The sequence below is a fragment of the Protobothrops mucrosquamatus genome, unplaced genomic scaffold (assembly GCF_001527695.2).
Source record: "Protobothrops mucrosquamatus isolate PMUCROS unplaced genomic scaffold, P.Mucros_1.0 scaffold_278, whole genome shotgun sequence".
NCBI classification, from domain to species: Eukaryota; Metazoa; Chordata; class Lepidosauria; order Squamata; family Viperidae; genus Protobothrops; species Protobothrops mucrosquamatus.
Window position 1 is genome coordinate 394,701 of NW_015386354.1, and position 14,202 is coordinate 408,902.

A 14,202-nucleotide genomic window follows, 5' to 3' on the forward strand; every position below is an offset into this window, starting at 1 on the left:
TATCCATAGAAGCAGACATCATTACTGACCTTGTTAATATTGTGGCTACTACTTTCTGATCCCATTCTTCAAAATCAGTATTTTTATGGTTATAATATTTTGCAGCATTTTACATGCTTGTAAATTTTTCCCCTACCTAAAAACTTTTGTCTCGTCCAGTGTCCAATTTTTGAAATCATGAAATTGCCCATCTTTGTTGACTTGTGAAAAGCAAGGTAGAATCTATTTCTCACATGAGTCCATTTTTACTTTATAATTCCAAAATCTTATTGTAAAAGTTTCAAAATTCCAAAATTATCTGAACCCATTAGTGCATTTATAACTTTCTAAGATCAAAATCTTATTTAGTTTCTTGCTATTTATTTCAGATTCCTTAAATTCTTCTTTTTCAAGCTTGCTGACACATACAAACCAAGTACATTAGAAGCAGGAATATTTACTGCAGTTTAAGCAGACAGGAAAGTGATTCAGATGCCTCGTAAAGAATGCTTGCCCGAAGAGAGCCAAAAACAATCCAAGAAGCAGGAGCATCGTCCAAAAACGTTTCCAAGAATCACAGGATGCCAAATTGGATAGTCAGTCAGTCTACGGGTCAAGAGTCACAAACAAGGAGAAAGAATGTAACTTGGAGCCAAGACTTGGAGAGCCAAATGGTTGTCTCCGACAAGGACTGTAAACACAGGAGCCAACTAAATCTGTCTGCAGCCAGCTGGCTGCAATTACTCATATCTCGGTGCCCTTTGTTTCATGAGAAGCCTTGCTGAAGAACATTGTTCTGCTCACTTCAGTACTTGCCTGGGGATTGTGCCTTGTCATCTGACACTATAGCTGAACAGGAGATTCCTGTGGCTGATCAGCTTTGATTGAATTCTGGCTTGTTGGATTCAGAGGCTGACCATCCTGAAGCAACATCAGATTCAAGGTCAGAGTCAGACTCTGAATCGTGGTTCATATCAATTCCTCAGCTTATGATTAAAATTTTCTTTCTTTCTTTCTTTCTTTCTTTCTTTCTTTCTTTCTTTCTTTCTTTCTTTCTTTCTTTCTTTCTTTCTTTCTTTCTTTCTTTCTTTCTTTCTTTCTTTCTTTCAGGATTGAAGGCAGACTCATCTGGCATTTTCAAACTTGTCATTCTGAAGATCTCCAATAACTAAGAAGTAGTTAAGGAGAAATTTCCAAAAATGATTAGAAAATGAAGTTGGCAAACTTAGTGTCCTTTAAAATTCTTCATGGTTGTGAGCAAGCTGTCTAATGCCATCTAATGCCTGATGCTCATACCTGTGGAAAACCTCTTTCCCATGATCTCCTCACAAGGAACAGCCATCCAAAGTTTATGTGGGCAGTCTCCCATCCTCTCCTTATCTGGAGAGGTTCCAAGGAACTGGTCTACTCATGAGTTCCTTGGTCTTTGATGTGGTGATCAGCTCCACTTTTGCAGCGCTGTCTTCAGTTCACCAGACCTCCCCTGGAAGTCCACAGAAAGGATGATATTTGAAAGCATTTTCTGCTGACACTGGCCAGAGTTGTTAGCAGCCTTTCAGGAGGAGGGTCAGTCTCTAATTGGATGCAAAGAGCCTGGGAGTTTGACCAGTAGTATTGCTGTGTGGGATCCCTCTGTCCAGCCACCTCCACAACAAATTATATTGGAAGATTCCTTTGTCACCCCTTGGGGTTTCATTCTGCTTGGGTGAATGCCTTACCCAGTGTATGCTGAATCAAGATGATAATGGGTTTAGCTAGAAATGCAATGCTCTCTGTGGAAAAACCAGTGAATCCGCAACATCGGACCGTGCAGCACAAAGCAGCTGAATGGATCCTGAAATGATGCAAAATCTTAAGCTGGCTCTGGTGTTTCCCTGCTGTCTTCTACCCAGACTACACAAGCCCTCCTCCTCCTCCTCGTCAGCTTTTCCTTCCAGTCCTTTGCCATCTTGATTGCTCCCACTCAGGTGCCGATGTCCTCCCTAAAAGGTGGTGTCCCAAACTGGAGGCAATACTCTTGGGGTGGTCTGTCCAACACAATACAGGTAGAAATGATAACTCATCTGAACTAAGCCATTGTTGTCCAGGATTTTACCTGCTTGTCTTGAAGTTGCATCTCACACTCTTGGTGCAGGTTCAACTTGTGATCCACTTTGCCCAGTATATTTATATTATTTTTTGCATACACTGCTGCCCAGCATGTCATCCTTTGCTTGTTTCCTTGATTTTTTCTACTCAAATATAGGACTGGATGTTTGCCAGTTGAATTCTGATGAAGTGTTTTTTTGCCCAGCAAGATGAATTTCTGTTCCTGCTTGTCAAGATTCCCCTAATCTTGACACTCTCTCAAATGGCGCTGTTCCTCTCCCCCTCATCCCCCCCTTCATGTCCCCTCCAATTTAATAATCCCTCATCCACGTCAGTCATATATATTGAATGGCCCAGGGGTGGCATGTAGCCCTGCAGTCTGCAGTCCCTTGGCCTTTCCCTCCAGTGTTATAGGCCCCATGAAGCTGCGCAATCAAACTTGTGGGCGTGATTGTTCAATCAGCTCTGCATCTGTGAAATGGCAGCAGAGGGGCAGTCTGGCCATGAAGGCGATGGACTGGGAAGGCAGAGAGACAGCTTACTCTGGTGCTCCAACTTTTTCAGGCTGTGGAACCTCTTTTTTTAAAAAAAAAAAATCTCCATTTTACAACTTCCTTGCTAGAACCTCATGGCAGCCTTTGTCAAATGGTTTGCTGAAGTCAAAGTATGCTAGATCCTCTATGATCCTGCCTTTAACTAAAATGGCCACTTTATCAAAGAAGGAGATCAGGTTACTTTGGCATGAATTGAGCAAGCAACTTTGTGTGCACAGAGACAGAGATCAAGACTCTCTCGGAGTCAATAGCTGATTTGTTGCTAATCTTTTCCAGAATCCTTCCAGATATAGATGTCAGGCTGATAGGTCTCTAGTTTCCTGGATCCATTTTTTTTTTTAAGATGGGAACCACATCAGCCCTTTTCTAATCCTTTGGTAGTTCCCCGGTGATCCAGGATCTTTGAAAGATAAGATTCAGTGGTTCTGAGATCACATCTGCCAGCTCCTTCAGAACTCTAGGATGTAATCCATCAGGTCCCGGTGATTTCAACTCTTGCCTAGGGTGGATAGGTGTTCTCTTATCATTTCTAATCTGCATTTTACAGGGGTTGGGTGTTGGGTTTTTTTGATAGGTTGGACTGTTTTTTCCTTTTGTGTAAAGACAGATGCAAAAAATGAGTTAAGCAGTTCTGCTTTCTCCCTGCTCCTCCTTACCTTCCTGCCATTTTCTCCCATTAATAGACCAGTTGTTTCCTTCACTTTTTTCTTGTTTTTTACATGTTGAAAAGATGCTCTTTTTTGTTATTTTGACTTTTGTCATAAGCCTTAGTTCATTCTGAGAGTCAGGAAGACCTCCAAGGTTCTATTCTATTCTATTCTATTCTATTCTAGTCTAGTCTAGTCTAGTCTAGTCTAGTCTAGTCTAGTCCAATTTTCTATTAGTCTATCCTCTCCTTATTCTATTCTATTCTATTCTATTCTATTCTAGTCTAGTCTAGTCTAGTCTAGTCTAGTCTAGTCTAGTCTAGTCTAGTCTAGTCTAGTCCCTATTCTTATTCTTATTCTAATTTACAGATTCTGGCTACTTGCTGATATTCTGCCTTAGTTTTTATGCTTGTCCTTTTTGTCCTATGGATTGTCAGCTTCAGGATTGTTAGGATTCATTATGCCAGGATTCATTTGAGGCTGATCAGCCACAAAATCTCCTGTTCAGCTGAAGCAGTCAGATGTCAAAGCACCCCCCCCCCCCAGGTCTAGACACACCCAGGGCAACCAGGACCATGCTTCTCAATGAGGTCCTTGCTGGACAAAGGGCAAACCATGAGTAATTGCAGCCAGCTGGCTGCAGACAGAATTAAGTAGCTGCTTTGCTTTGAGTCTTAGTTCAGTATTCTAGCTGGTGACTCTTGGAGTGGCTGACTTCCTGGCTGGGCGTTCTGTGACTCCTGGAATGTATTTAGACTCCTTTCTTGCTCTTTGGACTGTATTTGCCACTTTTCAGGGTAGCCAGCGCTCTTTGCTGGGTACAGTATTTGAATTGTGATGTGTCTGCCGGTATCTGCCTAAATTGCAGTAAATACTTCAGCAGGGGGGGTTAGGCATGGCGCTCCGGTTGAGAGCATGTGGATAAGAAGAAAATAATGGGGAAAGAACAGTTATTGTGGAGACAAACCGGAGTTGAAACTGTCCATTGCGAACCTCTGGGAAAGGCTGTTGACTGTTCCTCCTTCTGCAGTGAGGGGGACCTGGATAAGATGCCAAGTCTTAAACTAAGCCAGGCTTAAACTCTGCAGTGCCTCCAATGGTCCCCAGAGTCTTTCTCCTTCCACCCCTTCCCCATCTTGCTTTCTTCTGGACCTGCTTCTCCTTGTCCTTGAAATATGGTGCCCAGAACTAGACAGGTGCACTTTGGCCCATGCAAAAGAGAGAGGAGAGAGGGTGACTTCTCTTGGACTTGACTACTTGGTGTTACTCTTTTGTTTCTGGCCTACATGCAGGGCAGGCTTTATTCAGCAAAGCAGTAAATGGAAGACAAAGCAAGTCCTCACCCCTGACTCAGGGAGACCGAGTGCATGGATGCCTGCGGTGGAGTGGCAGGAGACACCTTTGTGTCTAAAAAAGTGCGAAAAGGAAAAAGGTATAATGAGAATTTTGGCCATGGGTATAGCTGGAGGCATAGAATAAATATGTGCCATTCCACCACGCATGTATTGACATACTTGTGTCCACTGTTGGGAAGCAAGTGTGAAAACTAGGGTTTGTGTTGTGCCGTTACAATCAACAACTCATCATAAGCCACCTCCTAAGCCTTTCCCAGACTGCTTTTTCTCTGCTTCAAAGGGTCTGTATTTGCTTTTTTCTTTCTGACTAAGGCATACATGGAAGCCCCCCCTCCCCTCCCGCCCGTTTCTCTCTCAAGATGGGTCTGAGCAGGGAGGAGGGAGGAGGGGCTGCTCCCTGCGATCTCTGCTCTCTCAGGCCACAATTGGCTGCTTTTTCCTTGGGAGGGAAATTCCTCCGAGGGCCCAGATCGCTTTGGGTTGCAGCCCAGTGATAGGAAGCTCTTGTCCCCTGAAATTCAGGGCTGGCCTGCTCGGCTTTCTGGTTGACTCCCGTGTCTTGCCAAGGCTCGCCTTCTTCTCGCCCACCAGAAGTGCGTCAAGGCCCCTGAGATAAGCCACTGTTTGCAAACACAAAGCTCCTCTGAACACCAAACATGCCTTTGATTGCCTCCTCCTGCTAATGAACCATTGTTTATGTGGGAGACGTATTCGCTCCTTGGCATGTGGTGAGATCTGCTCTCCTCCAACATCTCAGTGGGGAAGGATGGCAGAGTGACATTTGCTTGGCAGCAGATGGATTTCAGTCGCGCTTGCCTGCTCGGAAGAAAATCCGGGAGGCTGGTTGGCAGGATCTGTCTCCGAGAGATTCTGCTTGCCTGCGGGATGGTGTCATCCCCTCAGCCTCCCGGGCACAGCATTCTTGGCGGGCAAGTACAGCAGAGACCAACCACTGGTGGGCACAGGTGCCTGCTTGAGCTGGCAGAGTGGGGGGGAGCCTGGTGGTGCCATTAGCGGAAGGAAGATGCCTCTGGCAGGTTGCAGGACGGACTTTCAGTCTCAAGCACAGGAGAGCGAAGCCAGTCCAAGGCCGAGAGGGAAGCCAAGCTGTTCCAGACAACTGAGTGGGATCCAGAGTTGGAATGAGTGTCATAAATCTTGATTATTCTCTGTCTCAGCTGAGGCGAACCAAATGCTGTGGACAGGGATGGAGTCCACATCTTGCTGAAAACAGTGAAAAATCTGATTAAATGTACAAACTTATCTAAAGAGCACTCTGTCTACATCAGCGCCTGAGCTGTCACCCTGGTGGGCACGGCTGTTTGGCTGGAGCAGACCCATTCCCACAGGACCCCTAGATGGGGGCAGGAGCTGTCTGCCACCCATCCACTGCCCTGGGGGGGCTCTGCTGCAGTGGTGATTGGTCATAAGCATCCCCTGAATTACCAGCCAGGATCTCCCTTTGACTGCCCCCGTTGCAGTGAAGCCTCTACACACACACACACACACACACACACACACCCAGCAGTAATGAGGCAGAGCCATTATGCAGCTAGCCAATCCACAGGGGGCAAGCAGGGCCTCCAATAATGGGAAGCAGGATGCTCCTGGGTGATTCTGGGGAATTAGGGCTTCTGCATGCATAATCAATGGGAACTGGGAGGCAGCCTGGGTTGGAAAGGGGGGAGGGCAAGGAGGAGGGAGCAGCTCTCCTGTGCTCCGGTGCGGCTGGCCTTGAAACTGAAGCCAGCCAGAAGGAAAGTGGTTTGGAGGGGGGGGTGCCAGGCCAGACATGGCTGAGCTGCCCTTGTGACCCAGTGGGCTGCCCTTCAATCCAGCAGGCAAGAAATGGAGGGGGGTGTGCATTGTGGAGGGAGGGAACCCCAGACCTCCAGGAAGGAGTTTACAGCTCAGGATCAGAAGATGGCAACCGAGGGCCCGGACGGATATTCTTGGCCTGCCTTCCTCTTGCTTGACCGATGGGCCGGGAGCAGGCAGGGCCTTCAGCTCATCTGGCCAGTGGAACCACCTGCCCCCCACCATCACTTAGCTTCCCTTCCTCTCCAGGTGACAAGAAGGACTGAAGGTGCCACCTCAGGTCCTCTACTCTCTCTCTGTGTGTGTGTGTGTGTGTGTGTGTGTGAAAGCCACATCTGGGTTTGAGCTCAGCTGCGGCTGCTCTTCTGCCACAGCTGTCGCCACTGACCACGGACTCCTCTTCCTTATTCTGCTCCCTAAGGAAAGGGAAGGAGCCAGGGGAACAACTGGATTGTCCTCTCCCCACAACACAGCACCATGCCACCCCCTCCCCAGGGCCCCACATGGCCTGGGCTGTGGAAGAGCCATCGGCAAAGCTGGGTTGAGAAGGCAGCATCGGGGCACCGGCTGCCCTGCAGGGGTTACAAGCACCTGCATGGCCCTCATGCCTCCTCCCACACCTACTGCCCACCCACCCGCAGACATTGTGGGAAAGCTCCAAAGCACCTTAGGGATTAGCGGTGTCTAAGAGCTGTATCAGGACTCCCGTTTGTACTCTCGTCCCCTGCTCTTGCTGAATTTCCTAAATCCACCCAAAACCATGGAGAAGTTAGGTCACATCTCCAAACAGGGCCCACTTGTGGCTCATTTTTCAGTGTGTGTGTGTGTGTCTTTTCCTTAAAATGGAGGCTGCTGCCCAGAGTTCCAGGCTGGCTTCGTTGTTCTAAAATATTCACAAGTGATTCGACAAATTAGGATTGTTGAGTATTTTTACTCCAATTCTATTGTGATGCTCCAGTTTTAAACTTAGATATGATATAAGTTAACTTCCCACGATTTGGAAATACTTCCGAACAATATATTTGCCCTTCTTGTAGCCACATCAAGCTGCTGATTCATTCTCAGCTTGTAATCCCTGCTAGTCCAAAATCTCCTTCTCACATAATTGAAGCATCTCGGTCTCTTTCATCCAATATCCAATAAATTTTCCTTTGTTTCTTAAGTGAAAAATTTCCTAACTGTCTATTAAATCTCAGCCCATTTCCCCAACCTACCAAGGATTTTATTTCTGTCTCCAACACTTTCTCCGGACTGTATCTCACATTTGATTGACGGTCCCTCCAGCTCCTCTACTAAGTCATTAATGAAAGCATAGAAGGGCAGAAGGCCCAGGACCTTCATGGGTGTTCCTTCAATTCAGCAGTGCAGCCACTCAGTTGTCATGCCATCCAACCACACCCTGTGTGAGAAGTTAGTAGTAGTAGTAGACCTGGTTATTGACCACAGGATCCCCTTCCAAAGGCTATGTTAATTTTATCTAGAGAACATCTCCCACATCCAGTGCTAAGACTTTCCAGTTTTCTCCTCCTCTGGATTTTAAATAAAGGAATTGGATGTGGGAACTTCCCATCTGCCATGGAGGTGTTAGAAGCAGCCGGTTGCCTTTGATAGGCTCACTATGGACACACATTGTGTTGAAGCAAAAAAGCAGGTTCATGATTGTGTGTACAGGGGATATGCAGTAAGTGGAACTGAAAGAGGCACCCTAGTTTCCAGAGATTTTTTTCTCAGTATATTTTCCAGATCCATCTGGCAGTTGCTGTAGCAACTTGGACCTTCTCATTCTCCCTCTTCTATTTTGGATTCTACCAATTTGCTGCTGATGTTAGTATCGGAATACCTTGAAACATATGTGTTGAATGTGGGGAGGGAAGTGCTTTTGGCATACATCTTCATATTTTGAGGGATAACTCCAGGTTGGCAAAGGAGGCAGCTGTGTTATGTAAAGAGACCAGCCACCAATGTTGTGAGATCGATTGATATTGTGCTTCTTCTCAAAAGCTGTAGCCATTTGATGACACAAGGCTTCTAGTTCTTTAATGGCCTGGCCTGCAGGAGTGGGCATGTCTTCTTCTGCCCTTGGGTACAGCTATACTATCATGCAAAAATAAGGGGTGGCTGTACTGTGGAAGACTTAAGAAATTAAAAGAAAAATTTAGTGTTTGTCTGTTGTACAAATAATACTGGAAGAGTCCTGGGCTTTGGCTTACCGTGTTGAGTGAAGCCAGCCATTGTGATTTGGAGCTGTGTTGGAAGCCAGCCAGTATGCGGGAGAGGCATCAGATGTGTGTCTTTTCTACCGTGAAGCGTTCACATGTGTAGCCTTTATGGTGCTTCAGAATGGCTAGGAGCTGTTCATTTGTGCTGGGTTGAAGTGACCCAAGCAAAAGCCTTGCTGTCTTTGTGAAGAAAAGTGCAGTCAGGTTTGGTATAAGTGTCAGCAACCCAGTCCTTGTATTATTTTTTGATTTTGTGAGGGCAGGGATGATGACAGCAGAAATCTGCCATTATGCAATTTCTGTAGAGATGTCAGGCTTGGGGAAAACAGGATATGGGACAAGAGTGCTCTTGTGGACGATCGGTTGCAGCCTGGAGCACCAATGGCTGTTGAAGGCTACAGAGGGACACAAAGTATGTCCAGGGAGGGGTCATCTTTCTGAATCTCCTGAGGATACTGACAGTCCAGTCCTGGTGCACTTGCCCAATATCTTCAGTTTGTGCATAAATTATCTATTATTTCATTCTTCTAACATGTGAACAATAAAAACAGAAGACAAAATAACAGAGTTGGAAGGGACCTTGGAGGTCTTCTAGTCCAACCCACTGATCAAGCAGGAGACCCTATACCATTCTGGACAAATGTGTGTCCAGTCTCTTCTTGAAAACTTCCAGTGTTGGAGCACCCACCACATCTGGAGGCAAGTCGTTCAACTGATTGTTTTCACAATTAGGAAACTTCTCCTTAGTTCTAGGTTGCTTCTCTCTTTGATTAGTTTCCATTCTTTGCTTCTTGTTCTGCCTTCAGTGCTTTGGAGAACAGATTGATCCCCTCCCCCTCTTCTTGGTGGCAGCCCCTCAAATATGGGAACACTGCTATCGTGTCACCCCTAGTCCTTCTTTTCATTAAACTATACATACTCAAGACAGTTTAAACCTAGATGGATTTGTTTTGAAAACTCACTGCTGCACTAGTAAAGTTAAAACCCATCTGGAGAATCAGAGGCCTGAAGTCCTGGATTTGGCAGTGATGAAAGGGTCAGCCTTTCCTCTGGGTGTGGTGAGCCCAACTCAAATGGAGGGATCCCAGCCAAGCTTCTCCAGGAATCAGTTTCCTTGGGACTTGCTTCCAGGTAAGTATGTATTATAAAAGCTCTCAGAAGAGCTGAGGCTAAAATTGGTGGGAGAGCTGCCATGCCCTCCTTGATCATCCTTGAGGAGTCCTGAAGAATTGGGAAGATGCCAGAAACTGGAGAAGAGCAAACATGGTCTCTGTAGGAAAGGGGGGGGAGATGATCCCGATGGGTATTGACTGGCATGCTAACATGCCAGGAAAGAGTGGGTAATGAGGCATCCTGTAAGCGTCTCCTTCTTTGACAAGCTAACTCTTCCAGTAGGCCAAGGGAAAGCCATGGATAGAACCTGCCTGGATTTCAGCCAAACGTTTGGCAAGGCTCTCTATGGTGTTCTCGTTTGAGAAGGTGTTGAAGTTTAGTTTGGGTGGCGCTACAATAAGATGAGTCCACAACTGCATGTGGACTGGCTGCACTCGGTGGGTGTTAATCACTTAGCAGGGATCGGTCTTGGCAATCTGATATTAATCCCCCGCATAAGTGATTTGATGGGCCATTAGCGGATGACTTCCCAATGCTCAAGGTGGCAATGTGATTGCAACTTAATGTGACAGGTTGGAAAACTGAGCTCAGAGGACAAAAGTGTCCTTCAACATGGTGAAAAGTATAACATGTAGAAGAAAAATTTGGGGCCCTGCATCTGAGGAGCACAAGCTGAATATGAATGAGAGGGGCTAAGGCAGGTCTCGCTGCATTAGAAGATAATTTTTTAATCCAGGCGAGATAACATCTGGAATGCTGTATATAGTTCTGGACATCTGTTTCCAAAAGAAGATGACAGGTTAGAACAAGCCAAGAGGAGGGCAATGAAGATGATGCAGGATGTCAAGATTTTACCCGCAGAGGACAGACTTGAGGGACTTGGGATCTTCAGTCTGGAGGAAAGAAGATTGAGGTGAGTGTGATAGCTCAGGTTTATAAAGGGAAGTCATGGAAAGAACCAGAAATAATTAGTACAAGTTGCAATTATTTAGATTTTGCTTGAATGTAGAGAAAACGTCCTAATGGTAAGATCTGTACCATGGTGGAACAGGGGTTGTTGCTTCTCCCACTTCGGAAGATTTGAGAAGCTGGGCAGCTATTCCCAAGGATGATTTTCCTGCACATTCTCAGAAAATGTTGGACTAAATCTGCCACAGAAACCATCTCTTTTTCAAAGAGAGTCCTTGGGAAGCCACAGTTTTAAAGTTTTGATTGGGGGCTCATTCATACATTTTACCCTGATGCCAAGATGGCTTGCTGTTCGTTGAGGACATCCTCATTGTGGAGATCCATCTTGGTGCCACCAAGAATGGCAGAAGCCAGGTCCAGCAAGAAAAGTCTGTTAGAAATACCAACACCACTTCCTGTAAGCCAACGTTCTCCAGGACTGGCCTGGAAGAGGAGCTGAAGGAGGCCAAAGCCTTCACATCACTAGATTTCACCCAAGTAGCTTCGGACAGCAAGTACCCCTTCCATTGTACTGCAATTTCCCTTTAAAAATTCTAGAGTCAAGAGTACGTTTTACTTCATAGTGAGTCTGACCCACTACTACGAGGGGCCTGGGTGCCTTCTTAAGGGGAGGTCTTAAAGTGGAGCCCCGACAAGGTTTTAACACGCTGCAATGGAAGACAGGGTGAATCCTCCCTAAAAGCCTAGGGAGTTTCAATTTTACTGTGACGGGGTTGATGATCCTTACGATGGGGAAAGGCCCCAAGAATTTTGGTCCCAATTTCTTGCTGGGCAATTTGAGGCGTAAATATTTAGTTGACAGATAAACCTTTTCCCCAGCTTGGAATGTTCTTTGGGGAGTCTTCTTTTTATCAGCCTGCTTTTTATAGGTCTCAGAAGACTTTTTTTAACGCAGTTTTCGTGTTTCTCCAAACTTCTTCCCATCCCCTCACCCATTGATCAAGTGTCTGGGAGGCGGAGGGCACCTGAGGGTATTCAGGTATTGGGCTGAACTCTTTTCCTGTGGCTACTCTGAAAGGCGTGTAGCCGGTGCTGCTGTGAACAGAATTATTATAAGCCACCTCGGCGAAAGGGAGGAGGTCAGTCCAGTTTGTCTGTTGGTAGGAAACGTAGCATCTGAGATATTGCTCCACCATTTTGTTAGTGGATTCTGCAGCCCCATTGGTAGCTGGATGAAAAGCAGATGATAAGCCTTGGGATGATCCAATTAATTTAAGAAAACTCCTCCAAAATTTCACTGTGAACCGCACCCCCGTCTGAAATTATTCGCTTAGGGGCGCCATGCAGCCGGTACATAGGTTTCAGGAACAATTTGGTCAGTCGTTGGGCAGATGGGAGTCCTTTACAGGCAATGAAATGAGCCTGCTTCGAGAACAGGTCTATCACAGTCCATATGACAGTATTTCCTCTACTTTCAGGTAGGTCTACTATAAAGTCCATAGCTATTTCTTCCCATGGTTGAGAGGGGTCTGCCACCGGTTGCAGTAGCCCAGGGGGTTTCCCTGGAATTCTTTTCATTGTGGCACATACAGTACAACTCCTGACATAGTTTTCCACATCTCGCTTTAGCCCCGGCCACCAGAATTGCCGGCGGATGAGGTGTAGAGTTTTTAAATATCCAAAGTGCCCAGCCTGTTTTTTAGGATAAACAATGCCTGGAAGTTCTTTGAAGTGTTTCATTAGTCGGAACCATGACACTGTGGTCCCTGAGAACCATTTGCTCCCATCTGGTTGTTGGCTGTTTCTGCTGTAGCTCTAGAAACAGCAGAGCCCCCCCCCCCCCCAGCCTTCTCCTTGCTCTTGTTCAGGTGGCAATGGCAGCTTTGGGGAAGGTGTTTGACAACCTTACCTCAGTTCCTACCAGGGGCCTCCCTGCCATCCCCCACCAGGCCTCTCTCCCTCCCTTCATTTTCCCCCTTTCCAAAATGGGGGGGGGGGCTTGCAAGGGAGAGACAATTGCCCTCAAGCTTACTAAATGGAAGAAATGGGGGGGAGGGATTGCCTACCTTCTCTGCTCCTCTCCCTTTGCCACACCTGTTGTTCCTTTTGTGCAACCTTATAGAAGCCTGAGGAATTCCCAGATGTTCTGATTCTGGGTATCTTCAACCTCTGGCTACCATCCAGCCTCTGCAGCTGTTCCTGGTTCCCCTCCTCTGCATTGTTAGGGCTGCTCTCAATGCCAGTTGTGTGGCTGGTAAACAATTGTTTTCCACACCAGGAGCTGATCTGGAGGACAAGGGGAGATGCCAGGCAGGCCAAGGAAAGAGAGAGCAGCTTCTCATGTGCCAGAGCTCTGTGTGAGGCAGGAAGCCCCCCCTCCCCCCCGGCCATGGCATGCAGCCCAAGGAGGCCGAGCACCTTTGGGTCTGCAGAGCTGCTCAGGCAGGTGCCCACCAGTGGCATCCAACAGATCTGCTGCTTTCATCCAAACACAACACAACCCTTCCCCCTTTGAGAGATCTGTCTCTGATGGGATGTTTGCTGTCATCAGTCTCTGATGCCCGGATGGTGCATCCAGGGTCCTGAGTCAGGCCGGAGGGCAACCTGCATGCTGCTTGCCCCCCCCCCCCAGAATGGCAGCTGCAGAGTTTTGGTTGCTTACTGGCAGGGACTGGAGGGTGTGCTTGGGAGGGATTGAAACAGTTTTCAGCATTAATGCTTTTAGTCTTGAATATGGATTTGGAGATCAGAAAGAAGCTTACCAGATGCTTCATCTGTGCAAAGTGGAACAGGAGCGAGGGGGGGGGGTTGTCCTTTCCTTCCCAGCCCTTTCAGTGGGGCAAATTCAGCCCGGGGAGTTTGGCTTTTCTGCTGCCTCCAATGGGCCCATCCCTTTGAAAGTATCCTTGCCAGGAGGCATGGAAGGTCCCCACCATAACACCGAGATTTGCACCAGCTCCAGACCCTGCACCCGTTTCTGGCACCCCCCTTTGGGATTCCTTCTGCCCCCCCCCCTGCCCCTGAACAATGACTAGGCTGCCCAAGCAGAGATGGTGATGCAGGTACTGGACAGGAGAACCCTCTGGCTGGGCATGAACTGTGGGGGGCGGCTGGAGATATACAAATGCAGGCAGGCTCCAAAACTGGAGCTGGCTTGGAACAAAAACATCCCTTCCTCTCTAAGGATTTTACTTGTAAAAGCAGCATTTGCTAAAACCAGGAATGGAGAAGAGGCATTTTCTGCTGCTGGCAAGTTGCAGCCTCTGCTGGCACACAGTGAAAATCCAAACTGGAAACGTTGGTGGTTTCCCATCATAGCAATTGGGAGACTGGAGCTCCCTGGGGGGGGCGCGGGGGGGCGTTCCTAAGCTCCACCCAGACCCAGGCAGCACGCAAGCCCCTCCCTGCCCCCTCCCTGCTCTCCCAGCGAGGCAGGGCCTCCAGGGGGGCTGAAGCTTGATGGGGGATGGGCATCAGGGCAGGATCCTCTGTTGGGACCGTCGCATCTCCCCCCCCCCCC

General features: G+C 47.4%; 1 protein-coding gene across 1 annotated transcript in view; it reads left to right on the top strand.

The window, feature by feature from the left end:
- LOC107302605 (heparan sulfate glucosamine 3-O-sulfotransferase 2-like) overlaps nt 1-14,202 on the top strand; it is an 89,517-nt gene that overhangs the window by 74,128 nt on the left and 1,187 nt on the right. The gene's annotated exons all lie outside the window — the stretch shown is intronic.